The sequence below is a fragment of the Rhinolophus sinicus genome, chromosome 6 (genome assembly GCF_057876585.1).
Source record: "Rhinolophus sinicus isolate RSI-liver-muscle chromosome 6, RSI-T2T, whole genome shotgun sequence".
Taxonomy (NCBI): Eukaryota; Metazoa; Chordata; class Mammalia; order Chiroptera; family Rhinolophidae; genus Rhinolophus; species Rhinolophus sinicus.
In genome coordinates, this window is record NC_142506.1 from 29,473,634 (window position 1) to 29,488,632 (window position 14,999).

A 14,999-nucleotide genomic window follows, 5' to 3' on the forward strand; every position below is an offset into this window, starting at 1 on the left:
TACTCCCACTCTCCACTGGCTGAGAACCATCCTTGGTGATTTTCTCCTCTGCTTCCTGGCTGCACCTACAGATGTAGGTCCCTGTCACACTGGAGAGGCCTAGAGGCAGACAGTTGGAAGGTGCCCAGGGGCACCACTGAAAGGGTGCTACCAGCCTTAGAGGAGTCTGTACTCCCTCTGCACTCTCCATTTTTACTATTAAAAGTTGAAAAAATGACCAGGGCTGCAGAGGGACACACTCACCCCCACTCTGCACTCAACACTGGTGCTGACGAAGCATGGTTTAGATTCGGCTACTTTGATTGCTATCGCAGGAAGATACTGTAGAGCCAAGAGTCCAGGGGCAGGCAGGATGTGATGCAGGGTGCCAAAGACAAGAGTTATAGGAACATCTCTTCTCAAGTGGTAGGTCGTGTGCAGTGGGGACTCAGTGATGGCCACCATCTTTTATCAAGAGAAAGATGCCAGTGTTTCTAATGGGATGGGTCTGAGCTGTGAGTGAGACAGATATGGGGTCACACCAATTAATACAGCTGCCCCCTTCCCAAGCCTCTGTTCTCTCATATGAAATAAGAACAACAAGTTCTCCTTTTTAGGGCCATTATGTGAAAGAGATACTGTATGTAATGTGCTCTGCATGGTGATGGGGACAGGCCTGTACCCAGGAATGAGTAGTTGTTTTACTAAAACAAAAATGAAAAAGACAGAAAAAAAAAAAAAAAAAAGGATTAGGAAGAAAAGAAAGGTTATTAATTGTCACTTGAGGCAACTGTTACAAGATTAAGTCACACATGTGTTCATATGTCCTGCTAAATAATGTCTGAGTATTTCACAGCTCAGGATATAAAGTCAAGCATGTGTTTCACTTGAGTCCCCCGTCTGGGTTTCTTTCTGCCCCACTCCACTTCCTTGGTAATTCTCTGGTGAAGTTTCTGACCTCAGATGCACAGTGGCTCGAGCACTGCCAAAAGGGCTGGGCCAGCCTTGGAACAGAGGCCTGGCCTCATGCACTGGAGGAGTCTCAATTTCTTACCAGACCAGATGAGTGAACTGCTCCAGATCATCAACTAGGTTCTTATGTAAAGTCCAGGTCACCATTTGGCAGCAAACGGCCTTTTCACCGTGGGGTGGACTTTCGCTTGTTCACTGATCCTTGAAAAAAAGATAATTGGTACTTAACCTACCATAGGCCAGCTCACCCTAAAGCCCATAAAGAAAGTCAGAAGAATGGTCCAGGCTGGCTTCAGTGTCAACAAAGCCAGAAACGATGGTGCTTGGGAAAGAGTCTTGTTCTGATTATACGAGGTCTGACAATTAAGTTCACTAACTCATCCTAGAAAAAGTGCTACATACCTCATTGCTGAATATCACTACAGTCACTTTCGAAGTACTCCCCTTGGGAAGCTATGCACCGATGCTAGTGCTTAGTCCACCCTTCAAAGCAATTTTGGAACTCTTTTTCTGGAATGGCCATCAGAGCTGTCGTCGTATTACCCTTGATGTCCTGAATGTCATCAAAATGTCTTCCTTTCAATATTTCCTTTATCTTCGGGTAAAGAAAGAAGTCATTGGGGACCAGAAGATCAGGTGAGTAGGGAGGGTGTTCCAATACAGTTATTTGTTTACTGGCTAAAAACTCCCTCACAGACAGTGTCGTGTGAGCTGGTGCATTGTCGTGATGCAAGAACCAGGAATTGTTGGCGAAAAGTTCAGTCATTTTCACACAGCCTTTTCAGCACTTTCAAATAGTAAATTTGGTTAACTGTTTGTCCAGTTGGTACAAATTCATAAGGAATAATCCCTCTGATATCAAAAAAGTTTAGGAACATTGTTGCAACAAGTTCACAAACCTAATTGTCAGACCTTGTGTAACACTTGTAAGGAGCTTCTAGTTCAGAAGGCAAAGTCACTGGCAAACCCCCACCCCCAAAAGAAGTTGTGCAGCTTTGCAGTAGAAAGAAACAAATAAGGACTTTCAGACCAGCAATGTCACCACGTCTCTAGATAGAAAAAGTCTAAGTCATGGCCAATGTACTTGATGTCCTGCTTCAGAGGGACACACTCATCCCTCCCTTCCCCCCCGCCACACACACACACTGGTGCTGATGAAGGATGATTTGGGTGCAGCTGTTTTAATTGCTATCTGGGGGAGATACTGTCCAGCTGAGGGTCCATAAAACTCCAGTAGGAAGGCTGTTGCTGACTCATTCTACTGCTGCATGGCTCCCCCGTGTTCCCTGGGAGAGGCCGCATGTTTACATGGCTCTGGCTCAGGACACCGGAGTTCTCCTGACTTATTGAACTAGAACATGGACCTTCTTCTGCTTCTCTTTGGGGTGTTGTGGGAGGAAGGGGACTCTCAGATCATGGGGACAGGGCAGACTTGGAGGAGGGAAAGCACAGGGCCTGGTCCACTGTGAACCGGGCAGCTTAAGGTGTTGGACTCACATGGCCACACGTTTCTGTAAGATTTTCAAAAGAAAGAAATTTTCACTACAATTGGTGAAGAGTACTGTTTCCACTGCCACTGTATTTCCCCTCGTATGGGGAGTTGGTGGAGTAGTCAGAGGCATTTTGGGGATCAGCCTAAATGGAAGCTGAGTTGGGGATATATTTTGTTTGGATTTAATAAGATATAGTTATGTGATTTACAGTCATTTCCTTATATCCATGTATCTGGTAATTAATAAAACGCTATTATGCTAAGCTGTTTTTCAATATTTAAAATTTGAATTTAATTACTTTTCTCATTCTAAAAAATATTCACATTTATATTTAAGTTTGTATTCATAATTTATATTTTTTAAACAGGGGCCTCTAACTGTTACAAGCTCAGACGCCACAAACCAGGATCTGCCCTCTCACCCCCAGGGAAACACCTCCCCCTCCCTTCCTCTTTCCTTCCTTACTCCCTCTCTTCCTTCTTTTTCCTTTTTCCTTTCTCCTCCCCCTTCCCACCTCCTCCTTTTCTTTTAGTGGCTAGGGCTTTACAATGTTTACATGGGTTTCTGATTTCCTGCTCCTATTTCACTCTCTCATAGAATCAAGGAGAAAACATTTCATGTATATAATGGATTAAATAAAATTTTATAAATAAAATTGTTTGACCACCTGACCACCATGTTAAATGCTATTCCCACAAAAGAGTGTGTTCTGAGTTCTTATCTGCCAACCTCAAAGGACCTTCTGGCTAATGACTGTCTTTTACATCTACTCACCGTTTTAGCTTCTCGCCTGCCCTCATCTGAGGACACGTGTCCTCCTGCCCTGTAAGTCAGTCCCCCAGGACTCATTTCCACAGCATTGTGACTTTGCATTTAATTTTTGTTGCTCAGCTTCTTTTTATTCTTCTTTTACTAAAATGCTAACACTAAACTGTTGGGTTTCTTAATCCCAAGTAAATAACAACTAACAGTCTAATTATGTTCAGGGACAAGTTTCAGGAGGCAACCACACTGAAAATTTTAAGAAACAAAGTCCTGGAAATGAATACAGAGACAGGAATAGAATAAAACACAGAAAACTAAAACAAAAAATATATAAATATAAATAAATAAATAAATTGCACAGTGTTTTGAGCCTGGGTCTATTTCATCTAGGAGCAAACAGGGCAGCCTAAGGGCAGCCTCGTGGAATTACTGATGTTCATAATGGTTAACGTGAGTGTTGGTATACAAAAGGCAGAAAATTTGAAAAATTCTCATCCAAAGAGGTATAAATTTTAAGGTTTTAATTTTTACAGGGTCTCTGTGGTCCAGAAGGCTTATTTCTACAGCGTTCTCATACATCATTCTTCGATAGTGTTGCCCAAAAAAGATACTATTTTATTAAATTGATGGAATGCAGGGGAAGTGTAGAATAATGGTTAGAACTAAGTTGTGGAGTCAGACAAGCTCGATCATAAAACCTGGTTCTCCCACCTGATTAGCTGTACGAGCCCTCTGAGCTTCGTTTTCCTCGCGTATAAAAACAAGGGTCATAATCTCCTCCTCAGGTAGATCTTGGAGAGATTGTCCATTTCTTAATTTGTGTCTGTGAAGGATTCATTGAACAGTAGCTGTATGAAACTTTTCGCAGGGTCATTTTCCAATCAGTTCCTGGCTTGTCATTTAAATTGCAGCCCTGACAGGTTTCCAACGTTGCAAGTGTACAGCACTTTGTCAGTGCTTCAGCATTAAATAGACATGAAAATATGTGTTAAAATATTTTCCTTTTTTTTTTTTTTTAGGTTCATTTTCTTTTATATGTTTTCTTATAGGAGGTTGCACTCAGAATGAAATCCAAATTCCCACCGAGCCCTGCCCACCTCAGGCGGCTCATCTATGCCACTCTCCTCCACACTTTCTGTTCAAATGCTTTCCCATCCCCTGGCCTTTGCATGAGCTGTTCCATCTGCTTCCACTATTCTCTACCGCTTGGCCAGGTTGGATCTTTCTCACTTTTCACTTCGCAGCTTAGAAGTTACTTCCTCAGAGTCTTTCTCTTAACATCCATCCTTCTCTGTTAGGCTCCATCTCGGATGCAGCTTCTCTGCCTTTCACACTTACAACCGTGTGCACTTGCTTTAGTGATGCACGTGTTTCCTTGTGCTCCCATCTGCTTCCCCCTCTGGACTGGATGCTGCGTAAGGCCAGGGGCTGTGCTGGTCTAATTTGCTGGACATTCCCTGTGTGGTGCACAGAGCCTGGCACATTCAGTCCTCACATATTTTCTGAATGACTGCTCATGAATAAATTGGTGAAAGGTAAAGTGACGTGGGAGGAAGAGCATGAGCGGGTGACAGAGGAGGGCAAGGTGAGGGCCGGTGCTGGAGGGTAAATAAACTGGAATCTGGCACTTGAAAGAGGGCAATGAAAGAGGAGGCCAGAGGAGAGAGCAAGGCTAGTGTCTGTTAGGTGAAGAGAGACTTTGGAACCACCTGTTCCAGGCTCCTGTTTTAGCAGTTCTCAGTAGGAAACTGACAGTTCTAATTTCCTTGCATGGACAGAAAAAAAAAATCCCATAACACAATTCGGAATATGGGAACAGCAGCCCTGGATCGTGACAGTGGAAACTAGTGGTGCTACGCTTACCTCTCTCATTCCCTAGGGTTCTCCACCACCGCCTGATGCCTCAGCCCAACCCGACCTGACCCGACCCTGACATAGTGGCATTTCCCATTACTTACCACACACTAAAACTTGTGTTTCCCAGAAGGACAGTGGGGAGAAGTTGTTAAGACTTTGGTCTCTGGAATCAAATGATGGCTCTGCCACTGATAGCATGGAAGCTTTGGACACGTGATTTACCTTCTTTAAGGCTTGATGTGAATAGGCAATCATAGAGATGGTTCTAATGATTAAATTGGATATCTCCTATAAAGAGCTTAGCTCAGTACCTGCGCGTGGCTAGTGTTCCCCCAAACCACACCGTAGCAGGATTCATGACGTTTCACTTTAGACCAATGAATGGTCTGCCCTCCACAGAGCTCTCTGGTTTCCACGATAGCTATGTTTATAAATGGTCAGCTGTGTTGTGAGTATATATAAGCTAAATAGCTTACATATATAATATATAAATATGTAATATATATATATATATATATATATAATATATATATATATATATAATATATATATATATATATATATATATATATATATATATATGCTGAATAGTTTATGCTAAATGCCCCTAAAGGATGAATATCATCTGTTTCCAGTTTGTGTTCTGAAGCATGGTACATCTTTTCCTAGATGAATAAATATTAAGCCTTTTTTTACTTCCTGAGGAAAGTTAGGGTTGGATTTTCAAATTCAAATTACCAGACTTATTAAATCAAATTAAAATGAAATGTAAAGAGCTATTGAATTCGATTTACAAGTACTTGTCAGAATATACAGCTCAGTGAAAATGTCATGTTTTGGGTAAAATAATAGATACCAACACTGAGACCAGAAACCATTTCATTCATTAGCATGAATGGATGTTATGGCTGACAGGATAATTACAAACAAGGGTTAAATGGTATTGGTAACCATATTATATCTTCATGTAATATTAAAAGTTTTCAAAGCAGTTTTTACTGAAATGTTTTTAGATTTTTCACGTCATAAACCTTGAAATTTTTATATGCAAACAAAATAATATATAGTAACTATTTTAAGCACTATCACCATTAAAAAAGGATGCACTTCAGGCTTCTGAAAAAGTGAATTTGGCCAGCTATGTTTATTTATTTGTTCAAAAACCATAAACTTCCTGATAGAGATTGTCAAAGTAAAGATCAACTTGACACGAAGGTCAAATTTAGGTGATTATATACCATTTCTATGTATAGAGACTTAGCGATGGTCAGTGACTGCTCCAAAGTTAGCCCACTGCTAAGTAATGCTTGAGCTCGTGTTAGACCCCAGAATTCCTCACTTTCACCCCTGTGTTCTTTCTACTTTATCCCTTGTCTCCCTTAAATTAGCAAGATACATATAAAATCTACAGAATTTCTCTTATGTATATGTTTTGATGGAAGCAACTATTACATAAACAATAGAATATATACTCTGTTGATTATTTATACCTGCATTCCTACATGCCCATGTGTATCCATCCCACCCTCACCTCCATTATTTTCTTATAAATCTCTGGGAAAAAAATAGATAAGATAGGCTGTGTTTCACTGCACTTCTGTGAGCATATCAATGAAACTTGGTATAGGGAACAGACAGCTTTAATACCTCTCATGTGATGTCCTCTTCTCCTGGTCTCATCCAGTTGACTTAGATGCCACCTAACAAGTTTGGTCTTCAATGACCTGTCCACTCTGATGCCAGAGAAAGCCTTTGGGGTCCTATGTCAGGTCAGCTCTAGTAATTGCTCATTTATGCACCTTGTCATTTTAACCAAGTACCTGTTTGTTTGTTTTTCCAGTAAAATCTGAAAGTCTGAAATTGAGTTAGCTATACAGAGGGTGCCAAGAACATGCATACACATTTTACGAAAAGAAAACTGTATTAAAATTGTAATACTCAATATACACCGATAACAAAAGATGAATACAAGTCACATTTAACTCCTGCAATTTTAAGAGGTGCTCAAAGTGGTTACCATCAGCATCCAGACACTTCTGATTATGGCGAACTACTGCTTGAGCAACGTTGACCAGTGTCCACTTGTATACATTTTTTTGGAACCCCCTGTATATATTTTTAAATGTAAAACACTTTGAATTAACTTTGACTTGATTGCACATTTTAATTAAAAAAAACCTTAACATATCACTTTTCAAGTTGTAATATGTTTGTATGTCAACAAAATAACTGTGAGATAAAGGAAAATACATAAAAACCATTTCACAGATTCTTTTTCAGTTAAAAAAATTCGTGTTTGGAAATATTACATTTTATTAAGTCAAAATCTATTCTAAATATCTATGTTATTAAAATTTATAGGTTATTATGAGTAAGAAAATAATTAAGACTCTGTCTTAGATCAAAATTCTTATATTGCTGGAACTGAAAACAACAAAACAACTACCATTTGTGGAACATCCAGAGCTTAAATAACTTACCTGAGGTCCTTACCGCTGAGATATATTGCTTCTAGTCTATGTTCAAAGAGACACATTTGTTAACTTTTTGGTAAAGCTCCTAGTTCTGCTTTAACTGTATTCAATTATCTGATAAATGCTTAAAGGAATAAATAAATCCTCGGTTTATTGACTGAGATGCATTTTGCAATGATTGGTACATCGTCAAATACACAGAAATTAGTAGAATGTTACATTTTTTTCTAATATGTCAGTTGGAACATCTTTTCTTCAATTATTACAATTGACTTTTTTAATAAAGAAGGGAGGATATTTAGAAACCCAAGTAATAGCACATTCCTTGATATTTTATTCTTAGTAAAAGTGACATTTATATTTAAGAATTCAGAGATACAAGTTGAGATTTCTTTTTAACATTTCCCAAGAGAGCTTTGACCCTGCTGATCATTTTGAAACTGTATTAATTGGACTAATTAGATTGTCTAGACTGGTACTTCCAGAGGTGCTGAAATGCACTTTTCTCAAAGAGGTTATAAATGCCAGAAACAAAATCTGAGAGACCACCCCCTACCCCATGTCCATTGGTGATGGAATTGAATAGATTATACCCTCTTCGTGGAAGCCTTCTTAATCAGACACACTGGTCAGATCTCACAGGCTAACCCCTTTGATCATTCCTTTCTCCTGACTTATGAATCAAACCAATATATTATTCCCATTCATTGACCTGTGCTATACTGATTTCTTATTGTTGCCTTAAGGCCCTGTGTCTGCTAATTCTTTTGGAAATGTCCCTAAGCTTTGGTACATCTGGAAGGTTTCTCATTTGGTGCTTGCTCCTAACTGACAAATGAAGGTTCTCGTTTTTGACTGTCCCTTCCCTTGGATCTGTGTCCTCTTCTAAGGAGTTTATAAATATCAACAAAAAGTCAGTAAATATAATAAACAAGTTTTATAAATATCAAAAGAAGTCTGACCTTTTTTTCTAGGTGATTCCTTTCTGCAGAGCCCCATCTCCACTCTAACTCTACTCCCTTTCCCAAAGGTGTTATTGGACAAGTAAACCCACGACATAGGAAGTGGCAGTCTGCCACTAAAATAGGTGGGGATAAATGGCCCTACAAACAGTCCATTGAGATATTTGTATCAACATGGTTATTTTGCCTGTTTCAGTTTTTTTAATTAAATTTTTTTTTAAATTAGACTTCACATTCAACATTAATTTCAGGTGTATAGCATAATGGTTAAACATTTATATACTGTATGAAGTGATTCCTCCCAATAAGGCGCTGACCCAATACATCGTTATTACAACATTATTCCCAATGCTGTACTTTATATTCCTCATGACTATTGTGTAAGTACAAATTTGTACTTCTTAATCCCTTCACCATTTTCACCCTGCCCCTGAAACCTCCTCCTACCTGCAACCATCAGTTTGTTCTCTGTATGTATGAGTTTGTTTGTTTGTTTATTTTGTTTTTCATTCTACATATCAGTGAAATCATATGGCATTTGTCTTTCTATGTCTGACTTATTTCACTTAGCATGATACACTTTAGATCCATCCATGTTGTTGCAAATGGTAAGATTTCATTCTTTTTTGTGGACAAATAATAGTCCATTGTATATATGTACTTCTCTTCTTTATCTAATTGTCTATTGATGGGCACTTAGGTTACTCCCGTATCTTAGCTGTTGTAAATAATACAGCAGTTAACATGGGGGTATCTGTAACTTTCAAATTAGTGTCTTTGGTTTCTTTGGATAAATATCCAGAAGTGGAATTGCTGGGTCATAAGGTAGTTCTAGTTTTAATTTTTTGAGGAACCTCCATGCTGTTGTCCATAACGGCTAAATCAATTTGCAATCCCACCAACAGTGTACAAGAGTTCCCTTTTCTCCACATCCTTGCCAGCACTTGTTGTTTGTTGGTTTTTTGATGATAGTCATCCTGACAAGTGTGAGGTAATATCTCATTGTGGTTTTAATTTGCATTTCTCTGCTGATTAGTTACATTGAGCATCTTTTTATGTCTGTTGGCCATCTGTATGTCCTCTTTGGAAAAATATCTATTCAGATCCTCTGCTCATTTTTTAATTCGATTGTTTGTCTTTTTGCTGTTAAGTTGTATGAGTTCCTTATATATGTTGGATATTAACACCTTATCAGATGTATCATTAGTGAATATTTTCTCCCATTCAGTAGATTGTCTTTTCATTTTGTTGATGATTTCCTTTGCTGTACAAAAGCTTTTTAGTTTCATGTAGTCTAGTTTGTTTATTTTTTTCTTTTGTTTCCCTTGCCTGAGGAGACACATCCAAAAAAATCTTACTAAGAGTGATGTCAGAGAGTTTACTGCCTATATTTTCTTCTACAACTTTTATGGTTTTGGGTCTTACATTTAAATCTTTAATCCATTTGGAGTTTATTCCTGTATATGGTATAAGAAAGTGGTCTAGTGTCATTTTTTGCATATATTTGTCCAATTTTCCCAACACCACTTATTCAAGAAACTGTCTTTACCCCATTGTATATCCTTGCCTCATTTGTCATAGATTAATTAACCATATAAGCATGAGTTTATTTCTGGGCTCTCTGTACTGTTTTGATTACTATAGCCTCGTATTATAGTTTGATATCAGGTAGTGTGATGCCTCCAACTTTGTTCTTTCTCAAGATTGCTTTGGTTATTTGGAGTCTTTTGTGGTTGCATATCAATTTTAGGATTATTTGTTCTAGTTCTATGAAAAATGTCATTGGTATTTTGATAGGGGTTGCATTGAATCTATATTTTGTTTTGGGTAGTATGGATATTTTAACCATATTAATGCTTCCTATTTATGAGCATGATATATGCTTCCATTTATTTGTATCTTCTTCAGTGTCTTATAATTCTCCAAATACTGTTCTTTTACTTTCTTGGTTAAATTTATTCCTAGATATTTTGTTGTTGCAATTGTAAATGGGATTGTTTTCTTAATTTCTTTCTGATAGTTCATTACTGGTGTATAAAAATGCAACTGATTTCTGAATATTAATTTTTTTATCCTGCTACTTTACTGAATTCATTTATCGGTTTGAATAGTTTTTTGGTGGATTCTTTATGGTTCTTTTTTATTTTATTTTATTTTATTAGTTTCAGGTGCAGAACACAAAGCAATACTTAGACGGTTATCATTTATATCCCTCACACTGTGTGTCTTTATGATTCTTGCTATATAGTATCATGTCATCTGCAAATAATGACAGTTTTACTTTTTCTTTCCAATTTGGATGGCTTTTATTTCTTTTTCTTGTCTAATTGTTGTGGTTTGTACTCCCAATACTGTGTTCAATAAAATTGGTGAAAGGCAACATGCTTGTCTTGTTCCTGATGTTAAGGAAAACACTTTTACCCTGTTGTATATAATATTAGTTGTGAGCTTGTCATATATGGCCTGTATTATGTTGAGGTATGTTTCCTCTATTCCCACTTTGCTGAGAATTTTTATCATAAATGGATGCTGGATTTTGTCAAGTGCTTTCTCTGCATCTTTTGATATCATCACATGATTTTTATCTTTCATTTTGTTTATGTGATGTATCACATTAATTGATTTGCAGGTAATTGAACCAACCTTTCATTCCAAGAATAAATTCTACTTGATCATGGTGTATGATCATTTTAATGTAGTGCTGAATTCGGTTTACTAATTTTTTTAAGGATTTTTGCATCATATGTTCATCAGGGATATTGGCCCATAATTTTCTTTTTCTTGTTTTTGTTGTTGTAATGTCTTTGTGTGGTTTTGGAATTAGGGTAATGCTAGCTTCGTAAAATGAGCTTGCGAGCCTTCCTTCCTTTTGAATTTTTTGGAATAATTTGAGAAGGATAGGTGTTAATTCTTCTTTGAATGTTTGGTAAAAAAATACCTGTGAAGCCCTTTGGGCTTTGTTTTTCTTTTTCTAGTTCCTTTAAGTATAAGGGTAGATTGTTTAGTTTAGATTTTTCTTGTTTCTTGAGGTAGGCCTGAATTGCTCTCAATTTCCCTCTGAAAAATGTTTTGGCTGTATGCCATACATGTTTTGGGGTCATTGTATTTTCATTATCATTTGTCTCAAGGTATCTATTGATTTCTTCCTTGATCTCATTGTTAACCCATTCATTGTTATTTTGTTATTTTAGCCTCCATGTGTTTCTGTGTTTTACATTTTTCTTCTTATAACTGAGTTTTATTTTCATACCATTGTGATCAGAGAAGATGCTTGGCATGATTTCAATCTTCTTAAATTTCTTGAGATTTGTGTTCTGTGGCCTAACAAGAGGTCTATCCTGGAAAATGCTCCATGTGTGCTTGAAAACAATGTGTATTCTGCTGCTTTGGGCTGAAATGTTCTAAAAAATATAAATTAAATCCATCTGGTCTAATGTGTCATTTAAGGCTGCTGTTTCCTTATTGCTTTTCTGTCTGGAGGATCTATCCATTGAGGTCAATGGGATTTTAAAGTCCCCTCCTATGACTGTGTTACTGTCTCTCTCTCCCTTTATGTCCATCAATATTTGCTTTATGTATTTAGGTGCTCCTACATTGGATGAATAAATGTTAACAAAGGTTACATCCTCTTGTTGGATTGATCCTTTTATCATTATGTAACGTCCTTCTTTGTCTCTTGCCTTTGTTTTAAAGTCTGTATAAGTATTGATAAAGTCTATATTTGTCTGATATAAGTATTGCTATCTAGCTTTTTTGGGCAGTCTCCATTTGAATGAAATATCTTTTTCCATCCCTTAACTTTCAGTCTGTGTACGTCTTTTAATCTGAAGTGAGTCTCTTGTAGGCAGTATGTGTATGAGTCTTGTTTTCTTATCTATCCAGCCACCCTGTATCTTTTGTTTGGAGCATTTAATCCATTTACATTTGAAGTAATTATTGATAGCTATGCAATTATTGCCATTTTATCATTCATATTTTTAATCTTTTTTTTCTTCTTCTTCTTCTTCTTCTTAAAGGAGTCCCTTTAACATTTCTTGTAATACTAGTTTGGTCGAGATTAACTCCTTTAGCTTTTTCTTATCTGGAAAGCTTTTTATCTCTCCTTGAATTTTAAATGACAGCCTTGCTGGGTAGAGTAGTTTTGGTTGTAGGTCCTTACTTTTCATCATTTTGACTATTTCGTGCCAATACCTTCTGGCCTGCAAAGTTTCTGTTGAGAAATCAGCTGACAGTCTTAAGGGAGCCCCCTTGAAGGTAATTAACTGTCTTTCTCTTGCTGCTTTTAAGATTCTTTCTTTGTCTTTAATCTTTGGCATTTTAATTATGATGTATCTTATTGTTTGCCTCTTTGAGTTCATCTTGTTTGGGACTCTGTACTTCCTGGACTTGTATATCTATGACTTTTGCCAGAATAGGGAAGGGTTAAGTCATTTTTATAAATAGGTTTTCAAATCTTTGCTCTGTCTCTTCTCCTTCTGGAGCCCCTATGATGCAAATGTTGGTTTGGTTGGTGTTGTCCCAGAGGCCCCATACACTATCCTCATTTTTAAAAAATTATTTTCCTTTTTGCTGTTCTGATTAGTTGTGTTTCACTACATTGTCTTCCAAATTGCTGATTTGATTCTCTGCTTCATCTAATTTGCTTTCAATTTAATTTATTCTTCATTTTAGTTATTATATTCTTCATTTCTGACTGGTTCTTTTATATGGTTTCTATGTCCTTTTCTCTGTTTACTATCTCTTTATTGAAGTTCTCACTGAGTTTATCTATTCTTCCCCTAAGTTCATTGAGCATCCTTATCGCCATTGTTTTGAACTCTGTATCTGGTAGACTTCTTGCCTCCATTTTATTTCTCTTTCTGGAGTTTTGTCCTGTCCTTTCATTTGGAACATGTGTCTTTGTCTCCTCATTTTGTCTGCCTCCCTGTGTTTGCTTTTCTGTGTATTAGGTAGATCTGCTACATCTCCCAGTCTTGGCAGGGTGGCTTGTATAGTAGTTGTCCTCTGGGGCCCAGTGGCACAGTCTCCCTGGACACCTGGGTGCTCCAGGGGTATCCCTTGTGTGGGTTGTGTGTGCCCTTCTGTTGTGATTGAGCCTTGATTGCATTTGTCATTTCAGTGGGTAGAATGGACCATATCAGGCTTACTGGCTGTGAGGACTGCCTATGACTACAATGCATTAGCTGTTGTGTAGGGCCTGAATCCATGGAGTGGGATTAGCTTTAGTGGGGCTCTGTCTGAGTCTACCCTTTTGGCAAGTTTTCTGTGGAGCTAATTGGGTGGTGCTAATTCTGGTGTAGTCTGAAGCTGGTCACTGGGTGTGTTTGTTCTGGGTCCTCTTGGGAGGGACTCCAGTGCAGTCCCAGGCCAGCTGGTGCCTATGCACAGCCTGGAGCCACCTGGTAGGAGCTACAAAGTGATCTGTGGTTGGTAGCTGCCTGTGCTGGCCTGGAGGCTCCTTGGAGAGCCTATGCTGCAAACTGACACTAGCTACTACTAGTGTGGGGCTGGGAGCCACTAGCAAGAGATACAGGGCATGCTGAGACCAGCCATTGCTTCTCTGGGATTTGTGGACCTTTCAGAGATTTTAGGAAAGTCTGCAGCATGGTCACAGGCTGGCTGTTTTTGTGGATTAGCCTCTGAAAGAGGTTTGGCCCAACACATGAATTGGGTGGAACGAGATCTCAGAGAATCACCAGGGTGGGGTGAGAGCAGTGGTGTCCAGATTAATAGAGACTCAAATATGGCACCCAACTATGCCTGCAAACTATGTGAGGGGAGGGTGACGACAAGTAACAAAAGGAACAAAATGGTGACGAGAGCTGCCCTGCAGCCCTTGCTCTGAAGCTAGACAGTTCAGTTCCTCTTCATATGTCCCTGGTGCTTTTTGGGCTGTTCCCCAGCACTGCAGCCCAGAGCAAGTGGGGTAATCAATGAGTAAGTTCGTGCATGAGCCCTTTAAGAGGAATGCCTGAGACTCCAGTAGCCCTCCATCTCACCCAGACAGAATCCCTACTGATTTTCACAGCCAGATGTTGTGGGGATTCCTCTTCCTGGCACTGATGGCCTGGGCTGGGGAGTCCTGTGTGGGCCTGGGAGCCCTTGCTCCTTGGTGGGGGGGAGCCTCTACAGCTGAGTTATCCCTCCTGATTCTTAACTGCCACACATGGTATATGACCCGTCCATTTCTCATCTTCACTCCTACCAGTCTCCACATGGCTTCTTTCACAGCCTGAGTTATAAACATTCTGTTCAGCTAGTCTGCAGGTGGTTCTCAAGGGTGGATGTTCTATCATTTAGTTGTAGTTTTGATGTGGCCATGGGAGGAGGTGAGCACAGCATTTACCTTCTCTGCCATCCTGACGGGAAGTCCTCTGCCTGCTTTCTTTTAGGTCATCGCAACTTTGCTCTCCTGGAACCACCCACTTGTGACAATCATAAAGTAAGTGTACATTTTAATTTTTCTTTCAATCAGCTGTAAATGGAAATTGTGGTTT

General features: G+C 38.7%; 1 protein-coding gene across 3 annotated transcripts in view; it reads left to right on the plus strand.

Moving 5' to 3' along the window:
- The window catches only part of NCALD (neurocalcin delta), a 417,308-nt gene that overhangs the window by 217,193 nt on the left and 185,116 nt on the right, over nucleotides 1-14,999 (plus strand). For 2 of the 3 annotated variants that reach the window (XM_074316352.2, XM_088799022.1), the window contains one exon: nucleotides 14,895-14,944. The exons of the other annotated variant lie outside the window; for it this stretch is intronic. The gene's annotated coding sequence lies outside the window, so the exon portion shown is untranslated. The remainder of the gene's footprint in view (nucleotides 1-14,894; nucleotides 14,945-14,999) is intronic. 3 annotated transcript variants of the gene reach the window in all.